The sequence below is a fragment of the Jaculus jaculus genome, chromosome 5 (genome assembly GCF_020740685.1).
Source record: "Jaculus jaculus isolate mJacJac1 chromosome 5, mJacJac1.mat.Y.cur, whole genome shotgun sequence".
NCBI lineage: Eukaryota > Metazoa > Chordata > Mammalia > Rodentia > Dipodidae > Jaculus > Jaculus jaculus.
In genome coordinates, this window is record NC_059106.1 from 155,659,568 (window position 1) to 155,673,075 (window position 13,508).

The 13,508-nt window shown below is 47.0% G+C and overlaps 1 protein-coding gene across 3 annotated transcripts in view; it reads right to left on the reverse strand.

Annotated features, from left to right (window-relative positions):
* Window positions 1-13,508, reverse strand: part of Tiam1 (TIAM Rac1 associated GEF 1) — a 304,202-nt gene that overhangs the window by 222,561 nt on the left and 68,133 nt on the right. The window contains exon 1 of one of the 3 annotated variants that reach the window (XM_045150639.1): window positions 4,327-4,524. The exons of 1 other annotated variant lie outside the window; for it this stretch is intronic. The gene's annotated coding sequence lies outside the window, so the exon portion shown is untranslated. Of the gene's footprint in view, window positions 1-2,792; window positions 2,812-4,326; window positions 4,525-13,508 lie in introns of those variants that run through there. One more of the 3 variants, XM_045150640.1, reaches the window with a different exon arrangement.

The window sequence follows — 13,508 nt, forward strand, 5'->3', positions numbered from 1 at the left end:
GCCTGCAAAGCCTGCCAGCCCTGCCAACCAAGATTCATTTCCCAAGCCACCCACATAAGCCAGACACAAAAAGTGGCGCAAGTGCCTTTATGTTGATTTTCAGCAGCAAGAGGCCCTAGTGCACCTATGCACAGGTGCACCATAACACAACACACACACACACACACACACACACACACACACATGCTCCAAGGGGTCTTCAGATGCCCTTATTCCAGGAGTGTGGCAGTAGTCCTTCTAACCACTTTTGCAAACATAGAACACTCCATGAGCCTCTGCAATCAGGACAAAGTATCATAAATCCACACCAAATGACTATACAAACAAAACTTTCCAAAAGCGGCCATCTCTTCCCCACGGAAGTTCCACCAGCTAAATGCCACAGTGGCATTTGCTTACAAACACCTGGAGAGGTTCCTTGAGAGCCACCCCTCGCGCTCTTCATGCCCACAAAACCATCAGCTAGAACAAAACCGCACCCCCAGCCCCACACAGCAGACAGCCCCAACCTGGGGTAGCTCGCTCACCCGTGTGTTTTCTGTAACAAGAACTCCACACCTAAAGCTGATTGGCCACGAAAACTATAAGCCACAGGCCAGGTCTCTGGGGCAAGCAGGGAACGGCTGCATGGCACTGTAAAGCAAAGGAACCCTCTTCCAGTCACCATCTCTTCCCAACCCCCACTTCAGTCCTTGGAATTTCATATGCATAAATAAATTTGAACAAATATTGCCATATATCCCCATGACCTTTTCATTTGACAAGCCCTCAGAAGATTAAAGGGCTTAGTGTTGGGACACCTTAATACTCAATATTCCTCTGTGAAAGAATATTAACTAGGCAACTACCTCTGGTCTTGAGCTTTTGTTTTCCCACCTTGGTGGCAAAGTAAGCTGAGTTCCAAACAAGAGATGCTTTCCTAGTCTTGGCCAAGTTTGGGGTTTTGAAATTATTTCATTTCTGCCCAAGAGGGAGGGAGGGAAGGGGAAAAGAGGGAATCATCAAAGAAGTGAGATAAACTAAATAATAATAATAATCCTAGCCGGGCGTGGTGGCGCATGCCTTTAGTCCCAGCACTCGGGAGGCAGAGGTAGGAGGATCGCAGTGAGTTCAAGGCCACCCCGAGACTCCATAGTTAATTCCAGGTCAGCCTGGGCTAGAGTGAGACCCTACCTCGAAAATCAAAAATAATCATCATCATCATCATCATCCTTGGAAGGTAAGATAAAAATTGGAAGGATGAGATAAATAGCTATTTTGCCACCAAATGATCAGGAACTAAGACTTAAATACTGAAAAGTCTAAATAATAACCCCGGTGGCCCCACTCACCCAGAATGAAGAGGGAAGAGATATGAAAATAGTTTTTGTTTCATTCTATCCCCAGTAACTTCCCACCTGTCTGGAAAAAAAGTCAAGAGAGATGTGGTGAGGTTGGAGATATGACAAGGAAAGGTAAATGCCTATGTTTGTGTGCCAAACCACATGAAAGAGATATCCTGAATGCATGTGCACGGGAAACCACACAAGCAGTATTCATTATCACTGTCCCACCGATGGGGACGTAGACGTTCAGAGAGGTTAAGCAGCTAACCTGAGACCACACAGCTGACTACATGGCAGAGCAGGACATCAAGCCAGGCCCTTTTGACGCCAGCACTTATGACCCTGTAGTGCCACGTCTTCAGCAAGAACTTGTTCTAAGGAAGCTTTAAAATGCTCAGGCTCATGCATAAAGTATGAACCAAATGAATGCTCTTCCCCGGTCATTACGACAAATTTGCTCTACTCTTGCATAAGGTAAATGTGGATTGTCAAGAGGGTTGAATGCTCCTACAATTCACATTAAATTACCCCTCGGCCTCATGCATAGTCTGGCTAGATGTTTCTAAAACAATTTCAGAAGGGTGTGCCCTGGTGAATACACAAAACCCACCTTGGAACAATTTGGTCTAATGTGTACTGTTGCTCACAAATGGAAGGTTCGCTTTAATAAACTGAAGACATAATCGATGTGAAAGACACAAAGATAAGCACGTAACGTCTTCCTCCTTGCAGCTAAGGGCCTTGTTTTCGAAAGCTGTTTTCAAACCTTTTTTGTTTGACAGCATCCCGTGAGGCAGAATTTTTTTCTTAATGCACATTTAAATTTTTTAAGTTCAAGAAACGAGGTAGGCTTTGTGCTTCAAGTAAAGTATAAACAATCACCGAAATTGCTCTTCTAGAACACTGATAAAATTGACAACATATGAACAAGACTGATCAAGAAAATGCACACAGCTGGGGGTGTAGCTCAGCCTGGCACGTGCTGGGTTCCACTCCTAGTTACACACAGACACACACACACACACACACACACACACACACACACACAAAATCAATGCCGGGAATAAAAAAGGAAACATTTCTACAGATGTTTCTGTCTTGATATACAAAACAAGAAGCTACTGAATAAAACTTTATGCCAATAAATTCAAATTTTTACATGAAATGGGAAAATTCCAACGAAGATTTGTCATTAAAATGAAACATTTCAGTGGTCACATATCTGTGGTGAAATGAATACTTAAAGAAGAAACACTTAACAACCAGAGCCAAACCGGCAGAGGAAAAGGGACACTGAGTGTAAACCACCATACCACACAGACCCTGGAGCTTCCCCTCCACCAGCACGGGTCAGAAGTAGAAATGACCCTGATGTCAGACAGCTGCCCGACAGAGACTTGTAACAGTCTCCAGGGACAACACCTAAAAGCCCTTCATCTGTGAATAACCCGGTTCTTCTTTCTCTACCTAAGGGTTATTGTTCACAAATTAGTCACTGTCACCAGCGTTGTCACAGGATCCACTTCAGCTGCCTTTCCTGTAGAGTGGCTGAAGGCTCCTCAGGAGTGAGAGGAAAGAGGCTTTTACACCCCCACATCCGCACTGTGCTCACATGCGCTTATTTAGAACTTTCTAGAGCCGCATAGACACTAGAAGTCAGGGTGGCCGTGGATCGTGTGACCTGCTGCTCTTGCCCTAGTGGCTGAAGGGCTTTTTTACCTGGGTATCTATCGCTTCAAGGAAGCAGAAGGGTCACAGCAAGCTAAGTGCCACACCAGCAGCAGCCTGTCCCTGGCCTGCACCACTGAGGCGGAGGTGCGCCGAGAAAGTGGGCAACGCTCGCCCAGGACAGGCCACTCTGCTGCACTCATTCCCGGGGGGATGGGAGACACTGGCACAATGATGACATGGTTTGTTGCAAACACAGTAAGCAAAAGACGCTTCTCTAAAACAGATTTCATGAAAGATTATCTTATAAAACTCAAGCAACAGCAAACAAAATCCCAGCCCCCAATGCCAGTGCAGTACTAACGTACTGATGATGAGATAGGAGGTAAGTGAAATAGGTAAGTTAGTCCAAGCTTCCTTCTGACCCCACAGAGACCTAAGACCTCACACTCAGGAAAGGCTGTTAGAAGCAAATCCTACAGGTCATTTGTGAAGCCAACAAGTACCCTTTGCTAGACATTGTCACTGGCAAAGACCCCACCCCACACCCAACTCCTCCACCCAAACTTCTTCTCCACACCTCACACAAAACTCACTGAGGCAGAGCTGGAGGGATGGCTTGGCGGTTAAGGCGTTTGCTGGCAAAGCCAAAGGACACAGGTTTGACTCCCCAGGACCCACGTTAGCCAGATGCACAAGGAGGCGCATGCATCTGGAGTTCTTTGGCAGTGGCTGGAGGCCCTGGCATGCTCATATTCTCATTCTCTCTCTGTGTGTGTCCCCCCCCTCCCCTCCCACTTTCTCTCTGTCAAATAAATATTTAAAAAAAAAAAAGCTCAGGCAATCAATGGGAAGATGGAACCCACTGCTGCAGAAAAACTCACCCCGAAAGGGAAGCTGTGAGCCCCGCTAACTTAAAAGAGAATCCGAGACTAGTGCTGCCTCACTTAGAACTCCCATCCAGGTGCCTGTCCCGGGCCACAGCTTCTGAATGTCCTCAGGAACTTTCTCCTTTGAAGCCCAAAGGGCCCAGGAGTGCTTCACATCTGGCGGTCCAGAAGTTGCCCTAGGCACGCAGCAGGGCGGGCCCCAGGCCGGACTCCTCTCTAGGAGGTACCCTGGGATCCATCCCCCAAGACTCTTTGCCGCCCCGCATCCCAAAGACAACGACGATCCCCGCTAAGGCAAGGACGGATGGAGCCTGAACCCCTTCCCCCGCTCCCGGGGAATTAGACCAGTTCCGCGATCCGCCCGCCCATCATCTCGGCTGGATGCTCGGCACAGACGCGCGGGGCTCCGGGCTCCGCGTCCCCGGCACACGGTCCTCACCTACCTCCATCCACGGCCGGCGCCGCCCCGCGTTCCCCACCTCCCAGCGCCGGGAGATCGGCGGCCGGTGGAAAGAAAGACTGGATTGTAGGATGGAAGCTACGCTGCGGCTCGGCGGGGCGCACGTGCCCCTCCAGGCGCCTTTCCCATCTCTCAAACTTCCAGTAAGAGAAAGGAGGAAGCCGCAGCCTTCCCGGCGGCCTGCCGGCGAGGGAGTGGGTGTAACTTGTGAAGTTTCGTGCTATGATGAATCTGGTCATTTGGGTGTGTTGGAGAGGGCCTCTGGCTCCTCCCTCCTCCTCCTCCACCCTCTGCCTCCTTCCTCTCCGCCTCCTTCTCCAATTTAATTCTCGCCTTTTGCGCGCTCGCCAAGCCTAGAACTCCCAAGCTGGCTGTCACTCAGTCCCCGCACCATGCTTGCTGCATCCTGAAGGGAGATTTATTTCTAGCAGGTCTCAAGTGTTTGCTTCTCACAAAGTTTTGCCTGCACGGGGCAAGAACGCAGATTCTCTTAAATGACTTAAAAAGGCTAGAAATTTTAACTACCTATCCCCTCAAGTCCTTTGCACCAGCAGAACTGGGGGGTAGTTTACTGAATGGGGACCTTATTCCCAAATATTTGTTTTTAAAATATAGGGGACGATCTTAGCACTGGTGGCACAGCCTTTAGCCAGCAGAGGAGCAGAGGTAGAAGGGTCGTTGTGAGTACAAGGCCAGCCTGAGACTACATAGTAAATTCCAGGTCAGCCCAGGCTAGAGCGATACCACATATGTATATGTATATGTATATGTATATGTATATGTATATGTATATGTATATGTATATGTATATGTATATGTATATGTATATGTATATGTATATGTATATGTATATGTATATATACATACATACATACATACATACATACATACATGGAGAGAGAGAGGGTTGGGAAGATAGCTCAGAGGTTAAAGTTGCTTGCAAAGATAATTGGCCTGTGTTTGATTCCCCAGTAACCACATAAACCAAAATGCACAAAGTGGTGCTAGTATCTGGAGCTCATTTGCAGCAGTAAGGGCCCCTAGCATGCCCATTTCTCTCCCCTTCCCTCCCCGACCACATACATGTATATATGTATGTATGTATGTGTGTGTGTGAGGGAAGGAAAAAACTTTCAACTGGCTATCTTTTCTTTAAAACCAATGAACATAGATCAGGTACATAAAATAATATCATAAAAGTTCAAGTGGCCACTATACTGTATTCAAAAATTAAAATTTCCAGCATAGTTCAAGCTACCCATAAAATCATCCCTGAAATTCTTTCTTCTTACCCTTCCCCTAAAAAGAAACCTGCCATATGTTTGATTTTCATGAGCAAATTTTTATATATCACAGTTTCTAAAAATTGTAAAGGCAACACACTAACTTCAAGTTCACCCAAGGGCGATACAATGAGAATTCCTCTGCTGAGCTTGACCTTGGCTTCCAAACATTAATTTTGTTAAATAAAACATAGAGTGACCACCAGTCAAATGAAGCCTCAGATGGCTAGTTGAGAGGAAGGAAAGAAATCACAGGACAGGCAAACTGCGGGACTGGAGTGGCAAGCCAGAGGCTGTGTCTGAGGTGACTGAAGCGTTCATGGATGAAACTGACAGGTGAATAAAGCACGATCATTTCCTAAGGTTTTCAGCTGTGCCAAAAGCCAATGGTACTGACCACAGTGCAAGGGGTTTTCCTCAAAGACTCAGCCCACAAAAATAGAAACACAGCACTCATTAAAGAAGTCATAATGACTCAAATTCCAGCCAAAATTACAGACTTTGAGTGCTGTCAAAAAAAAAGAAAAATGTAACTTTGGGGGCTGTAGAGATGGCTCAGTGGTTAAGGCACTTGCCTGCAAAGCCTAATGACTCGGGTTTAATTCCTTAGTACCCATGTAAAGCCAGATGCACAAGTGGCTCATGCATCTGGAGGCCTGGTGTGCCCATTCTCTCTATATATACATACATCTCCTTATCTCTCTCTACTTGCAAATAACTTAATTAATTTAAAAAAATTAAATGTAGCTTTCAGAATAAATAATCAAGCCAGACATGGTGACACACGCCTTTAATCCCAGCATTCAGGAGGCACAGGTAGGAGGATCACTGTGAGTTCGAGACCACCCTAAGACTACATAGTTAATTCCAGGTCAGCCTGGACCAGAGTGAGACCCTACCTTGAAAAATCATAAATAAATAAATAAATAATCAATGTGGAAACCACGATAGTTCCAAACACTTGTATGTACACATATAAACAAGAAGAAAGAGGCACCTGGCTTATCTTTGTGGCCTTGGTAATTTAACAGAGGTTGGCATCAATAAATGAAGCAAACATGCTTCATTTAATAATATATAATAAAATAACAAAATAATAAACATAAGTGGCCCATGCATATCTCTGAGGCAGGAATGTGACTCTACCCTTGGGAATATTTGGCTCTATCTGGAGACATATTGAGGAAGGAGTGCTTCTGTCACCTCTGCTTGGTAATAAGTCAGGGATGCTGTCAAACATCACAGAGCGCATCGGACAGCCTCATAACAAAGAATCTCCAGCTCTCGGTGCCCACAGCACTCCTGTTAAGAAACCAGGAAACTGGTCTCACCATCTCTTGTCATTTCATCCTTGTTAGCAAGAGACTGCAGGACTTATAAAAACAAGCAATGGCATTTCTCCTCCTCCAGCATCCAACGCACCCACCTGTGTGGGCTCAGAAGAACCGACATGGATTGGAAGGTCAGAAGCAAGATGACACTCACACAGCATCCATGCTCTTAAGAAGCCAGTGACTTATGCCGAAGGTGACGGAAATAATAAACGGGGTGATAAAGTGATTAAAACCGGGGCATCGGCTTTAGAATCAGAGGCAGCACAGCGAAGGGGAAGAGACAGGGTGAGCCACAGGAGAACCGAAAGACACAAAGGCACAGGAAGCTCTCTGGTGGCCCCATCGGTCATTTCTGTGCGCACGACCCGAGTCAGTGCCGGAACAGGAAGGCTGTTTAATCTCGTTACAGCTCAGCAAAACGAGTGTTGCCCATCACTTACGGGTAAAAGAATACGAACATCGTGGTCCGAGGGGTGGTCTTAGCCCCAAGGTTTCCTGGTCCCATCATTACCTTCTTCTTTAAGTTTCCTTTCATGTTTAACTCACATGAGCTGGTTAAACAAAGTGATCGGGGACAACGGGATGCTTCCGCACAGGCAGACATGACAGAACGAGAGGATCGGGGGCAGCACACGCGCCATCCCATGGATTCTTTCTTTGTGGTGAAGAATTCCAGCTGCTTTGAATCACGTCGCTGACTCTAGTCCCGGCTGTACCCCAGTACTCTTGAACTTACCCCTCTTAACTAGGGCTCGGTGGGACCCCACTGACAAGTCTCACCCACCCAACCCCCAGCTTCTGCTAAACACTGTTCCACTCTCCATCCTAAGGAGCGTTACTGTGGCCTCTCACATGTAACGTCATTTCTACTTTTTGATGTTTTTCGATCTCTTCTGGGAAGGAAAGATGAGGTTTTGTTGGTTCTGCTCTGTGTTGGCTCAACAGTGCAGTGGGCAGGGAACAGTGGTACGCTCACTCTGAGTCCCCTTGAAGCCACACTTGTGGCAGGTACCCTATGAATGCATATTGGATCAGGCTGACTCACCCCTACTTGCTAACTCTTTTTGTTTTTTGTTTTTTTTCAAGGTAGGGTCTAACTCTAGCCCAGGCTGACCTGGAATTCACTCTATATCCTCAGGGTGGCCTCGAACTCATGGTGATCCTCCTACCTCTGCTTCCCTAGTGCTGAGATTAAAGGCCTTCTGACCCATTTCTCAGGCTTGCTTCTGGACACTTCCCAAGAGCTCCTGGAGGTCTTCTGGCGACCCTTGGGTACATAATTAGCATCTAACACCTCACTGTGCCAGTCAGTGGCTATCAGATTTCAAAGCCCTTGCACAAAGAGGGTGACTAGCCAAGGGGGAAAAAATCCCCAACATCTGAACAGAGAGACACCCCCACCCAGGCAGGCCTCAGGCCTTTCAAAAGAACATGTGGACCAAAGTAAGCGCTCCCCGCTGGGCACAACGAACATGTGACAAGACGCTCATCCATTTTGAGTTCTCAGCTTCTTAACCCGGAGTTCAGAAAGCTGCTGGTTTTGCTCTGAGCAGGTGTTATGACTCTAGGAAAAGAAAATGCGAGCATACTTATGAACCTGACCCAAAGAAATTACCTCAGTACCACGTATTGTACCTCTGAGCCAAAGAAATGCATCCAGTAGAGGGAGCACATCTGGCTAGTCCTAAACTGCCTCAGTGACCACCCTGGGAACAATGGTAAATGATCTGAGGTACCAAAGTAATCACATGTTGACAAAAGCGAAAATCAATCTGTAAAAATATTTCGGAAACACCAGAATCCATGACACCCTTCAAAGACCACTTTAATCAAAGGATATTGATACAAGAGCTGACCAAATAAAACACAGTAGAAAAGTTTGGTACACAGAGAAGTCAGGAAGGGTTACCTCTCTATTTCCAAGCTCTGTCAGTTAATTATCCACTCAGAAATGAAACTCGAGCTGGCTATAGTGGTGCATATCTCTCAAAGCTAAGAGGTTGGGGCAGGAGGAAGACAACGTCTAGCCCAGCCTTGGGCTATACAGCAAGAACACTGTCCCCGCCCCAAAAGGAAAAGAAATAGAGAGAAACAAAAACAAAAGCTATGGTGAGTTACTTACATTTATTATCTCCTAAAGATCTTAACTCAGGCTAGAGAGAGGGATTAGTGGTTAAGGTGCTTGTCTGAAAAGCCAAAGGACCCAGGTTCGATTTCCCAGTACCCCCATAAAACCAAATGCACAAGGTGGCACATGAGTCTAGAGTTCATTTGCAATGGTAAGAGGCCCTAGCATATCCATTCTCTCCACCTGTCTCTGTCTCTGTCTGTCTGTCTGTCTCTCTCTCTCTCTGTAATAAATAAATATATTTTTAAAAAATTTTAAATAGCTTAGCAGCCAGGCGGGGACGCAAGCGTCTGGAGTTCATTTGCAGTGGCCCATTCTCTATCTATCTCTATATCTCTATCTGCCTCTTTCTGTGTCTGTTGGTCACTCTCAAATAAATGATTTAATTAATTTTTAAAAATTAAAAAAAAATTTTATTTATTTATTTGAGAGCGACAGACACAGAGAGAAAGACAGATAGAGGGAGGAATAGAGAGAGAATGGGCGCGCCAGGGCTTCCAGCCTCTGCAAACGAACTCCAGACGCGTGCGCCCCCTTGTGCATCTGGCTAACGTGGGACCTGGGGAACCGAGCCTCGAACAGGGGTCCTTAGGCTTCACAGGCAAGCGCTTAATACCGCTAAGCCATCTCTCAGCCCTAAAAAAAAAATATTTAAAAAAAGATTTTAACTCTGTCTTTCAGTGTACTGGTTTGTGTGTGTGTGTGTGTTCTTTAACAGCTAACTTTGAGCATTTCTTGTTACATTGTATTCACAATGACACAAATGTCATCTTCATGCCATGATCTCATGGATTTCTGTTCAAGGGTCTCTGGAACCAATCTGCTCAAGAATCTAGGCGATTTCACCAGACGTGCGTCATTTCTTAGATGCCAGTAGCCACAGTGCAGATTGCCTCCCCCCTGTCCACCTCACCCAGGGAGCTGAGGAGGGCTCCCAAGAGCTACCTAAGAAGTGCTCATACCAACCCACCAACGCCTGCATCACCTACCAAACAGCCGAATGGCAGCAAGGCTGAGAAACACGAAGCCCTCCTCAAATTAGGTGATGCCCAAATGAGATGTCAATTAGCACAGTCAAATAATCCAATGTAAGTAATAAAGGCATTTCCCAGCATAAGTGAAGTTCCAAATACAGACCCCATTAATCCTGGGGAGTACTAGGGAAAGTCAGGTGAGTCCTCGGGTGTCCATTCTGTGGTCACCTAAGAATGACTCTCAAGGCCGGGTATGGTGGCACGCACCTTTAATCCCAGGACTTGGGAGGCAGAGGTAGGGGGATCGTAGTGAGTCTGAGGCCACCCTGAGATTACATAGTGAATTCCAGGTCAGCCTGAGCTAGAGGGAATCCCTACCTCAAAAAAACCAAAAGAAAAAAGAAAGAATGACTGTCAAAACCAATCACTTATATTTGAAACTGGTTGGAGTATTAAACATGGAATCCTCCCGCACATGACCATGTTGGGTCATTTGAGGATTTGCTTGCAAACAACGAATGTGTGAGAGCCACTGATTTAACCATGAGTGGGTCCCACCTTCTCTCGGACGGACAGACAATGACCCTCCCAGATGATGTCTTCATGCGCAGGGCCCTCACTGAACCTGATGTGACATGAGAATAGTCACAACTTGGGCTGGAAAGATGACTCAGTGGTTAAAGGCACTCATTTGCAAAGTTGACAGATTGAGTTCAACTCAACAGTTCAAGCCACATAAAGCCAGATGCACAAAGTGGCACATGCATCCACAGTGACAGGAGTCCATGGTTCACCCATTCCCCCACCCTGACACGTGCGACCCCCCACACTCACTTTCTTTGTCTCTCTGTGTGTCTCTCCCTCTCCCTCTCCCTCCCTCCCTCCCTCCCTCCCTCCCTCTCCCTCCCTCCCTCCCTCCCTCCCTCCCTCCCTCCCTCTCTCTCTCTCTCTCTCTCTCTCTCTCTCTCTCTTAACCAACAATCTAACAAAGACCCAGAAATGTCCCTAAAACGTATAAGGTCAGTGGAAAAGAAGCCAAGAAAACTAACAGCCTTTAAATGCCACTTCTGGAAAGCACTGCTGGCATTGTGTGGCCAGGTCCTTTAAATCCAAGGGCTTCAATTTTCTCAATGATCAAATCATGATGTTCAATTTACTTTTCTCTGGCTTCCTAGTTCTGTCTTCCAATAATGTTCTTCCGTGACTTGAAAACCTCATCTTTTTGTCACAGCCTCCGTTTAGGTTTCCTTCCGAGGAACAGTTTTGAACACACCGAAGTGAGGGGTTTCGGGACCCACTGGTGGTCGACGCGCTTGGAAACGAAGCCAGGTCTGCAGCATGCAAGGGCGGGGGGAGAGGAAAGTGTAAGCGGATGACAGGAAGGAGGCAAAGGAAGGCCGCAGGAGCCCGGAGCCCTGAGCGACGGGGCAGCATATGGGCCAGGTGCCCGTCCAGCCCACAAGCACAGGGAGCCCGCGGATTCCAAGGGTGCCGAGTGCCTTGCGTAAGAGGTGCATGTGGCTTGTGGGGGCAGAGCATCTGGGCTTTCCCTGCTGTGGGATCTTTCAGACACCCCTCCGTTTGGCAGCGATAAACAATCCTACTAGTCGCTGGTGCAGAGAGTAACATAATGCAGATTAACTAAAGCAGGTGAGGGGTCAGGCCAGAAGACAAAGCTCAAAGACTGACCCGCACTGGGCACGGCTTCCTGAAAAAGCACGCTCGCTGGGGAGGCAGCACTTGGGCATGGAAGAGGCAAGTGCAAGAAAGATGTGGTTCCGGTCCATCCAAGGGGCACCGATATCCAGATGAGAGCACGCCCCTCACTTCTCTGGCAGTGAAATGGAAGTACAAGGAGATGACCACTGATAAGGAGATGCCCGGGGAAGCGGAGTTTGAGCTAGGCATGCACCCAGCACTTTCTCCAAATGGACAATGAACATGGCCAAATCCTTTTCAATCAGGGAACCAGACAAGCTGGTATCGGTGTTCGCAAGGTGTTCATGTACATATCGCTGTTTTGATAATGGATAAGGTGCCACTCAGGACTAGCAATAGGCTGGATGAGAATGGGAACTATTTCAAGACCTTGGCCATAGAGAGACTGGACCCTTTATTTCTCCCCAGACAGTCCCTGCCATGGGCCAGCAGCAGGCCACTGTCATGAGGATCACACAGCAAGTTACAGAGACCCCTGTGCTAACCAATTTAACAGTATTTGTTTTCGTTAATATGGGCTGGAATAGTTGTGATTTTTTGCTTTATACTAAAATACCATAAGATGCATTCAGTGGGGCTGGAGAGATAGCTTAGCGGTTAAGCCCTTGCCTGTGAAGCCTAAGGACCCCAGTTTGAGGCTCGATTCTCCAGGTCCCACGTTAGCCAGATGCACAAGGGGCGCACGCATCTGGAGTTCATTTGCAGTGGCTGGAGGCCCTGGTGCGCCCATTCTCTCTCTCTCGCTCTCTCTCCCTCTTTCTTTCTCTGTCTGCCGCTCTCAAATAAATAAAAAATAAACAAAAAACATTTAATGCATTCATTAATCGCTGGATCACAATATATTATAGGATATGTGGAAGAAAGGAAGTGGGGGACAAGACAGGACTGAACAGGAAGAAGGCACCAAGCACTTGAACAAGTAGTCATGGGAACGACCACAACCAGGTGTCTGCTGGTGACATGTGACACCGTACAGCATTCTGAGCTAACGACAGGGATATGGTCAATTAAAATTCGGCGGGTGCTTATGAATGATCGCTGGGAAATGTACTAATGCGAACCCTCTTGCTCTGTCCTCTCACCGAGGAATGCAGATGGCAGAGTTTCCAGTCACTGGAAGACTTTGGCACCATTTTCTCTACTGCAAAGGTTGTTTCAATCAGGAAACACAATGAGCACTATATCTCAAACTATGAGATAACCGGGAACGGGGCGATAGGAAGGATCACAGACCCACGTGAGTAAGAGCAGAGAGGGAGACTTACACATTCCTTACAAGGTCAGATGGATGGAGTGACTTGCTCAGCAGGTTCACAGAGTAAAAACAGCCCCACCTTGACCTAGTAAAACCATCTGCTGTGTGTCCCACATCCTGGTAACGGTGTGCCTCGGTTAGCTGCTTAAAATACTTCCTCATAAATTTGAACATTAAATGTAGCATATGCATACATAACTTTGGACCCCAACATAGTATAAGAGGCACACACGAATAAAAACAAGTAATAGTCACTGAGCCCATCCAAAATTCATAAACAAACTGTAACAAGTGGGTGCATGAGAAGTTTCTTGGCTCAGCTCCAGGCAAGCAGGCAAGGGGCTGAGAGATCTGGGAAGGATGGACACAGTCCAGCCAGGATGACTGAAAGACATCTGACTCACCAGCTGCCAGTAACCTCCTAAACCAACCACTGTGGCAGGCAAGGCAGGATGGCAGGAGCAGCCCCCGA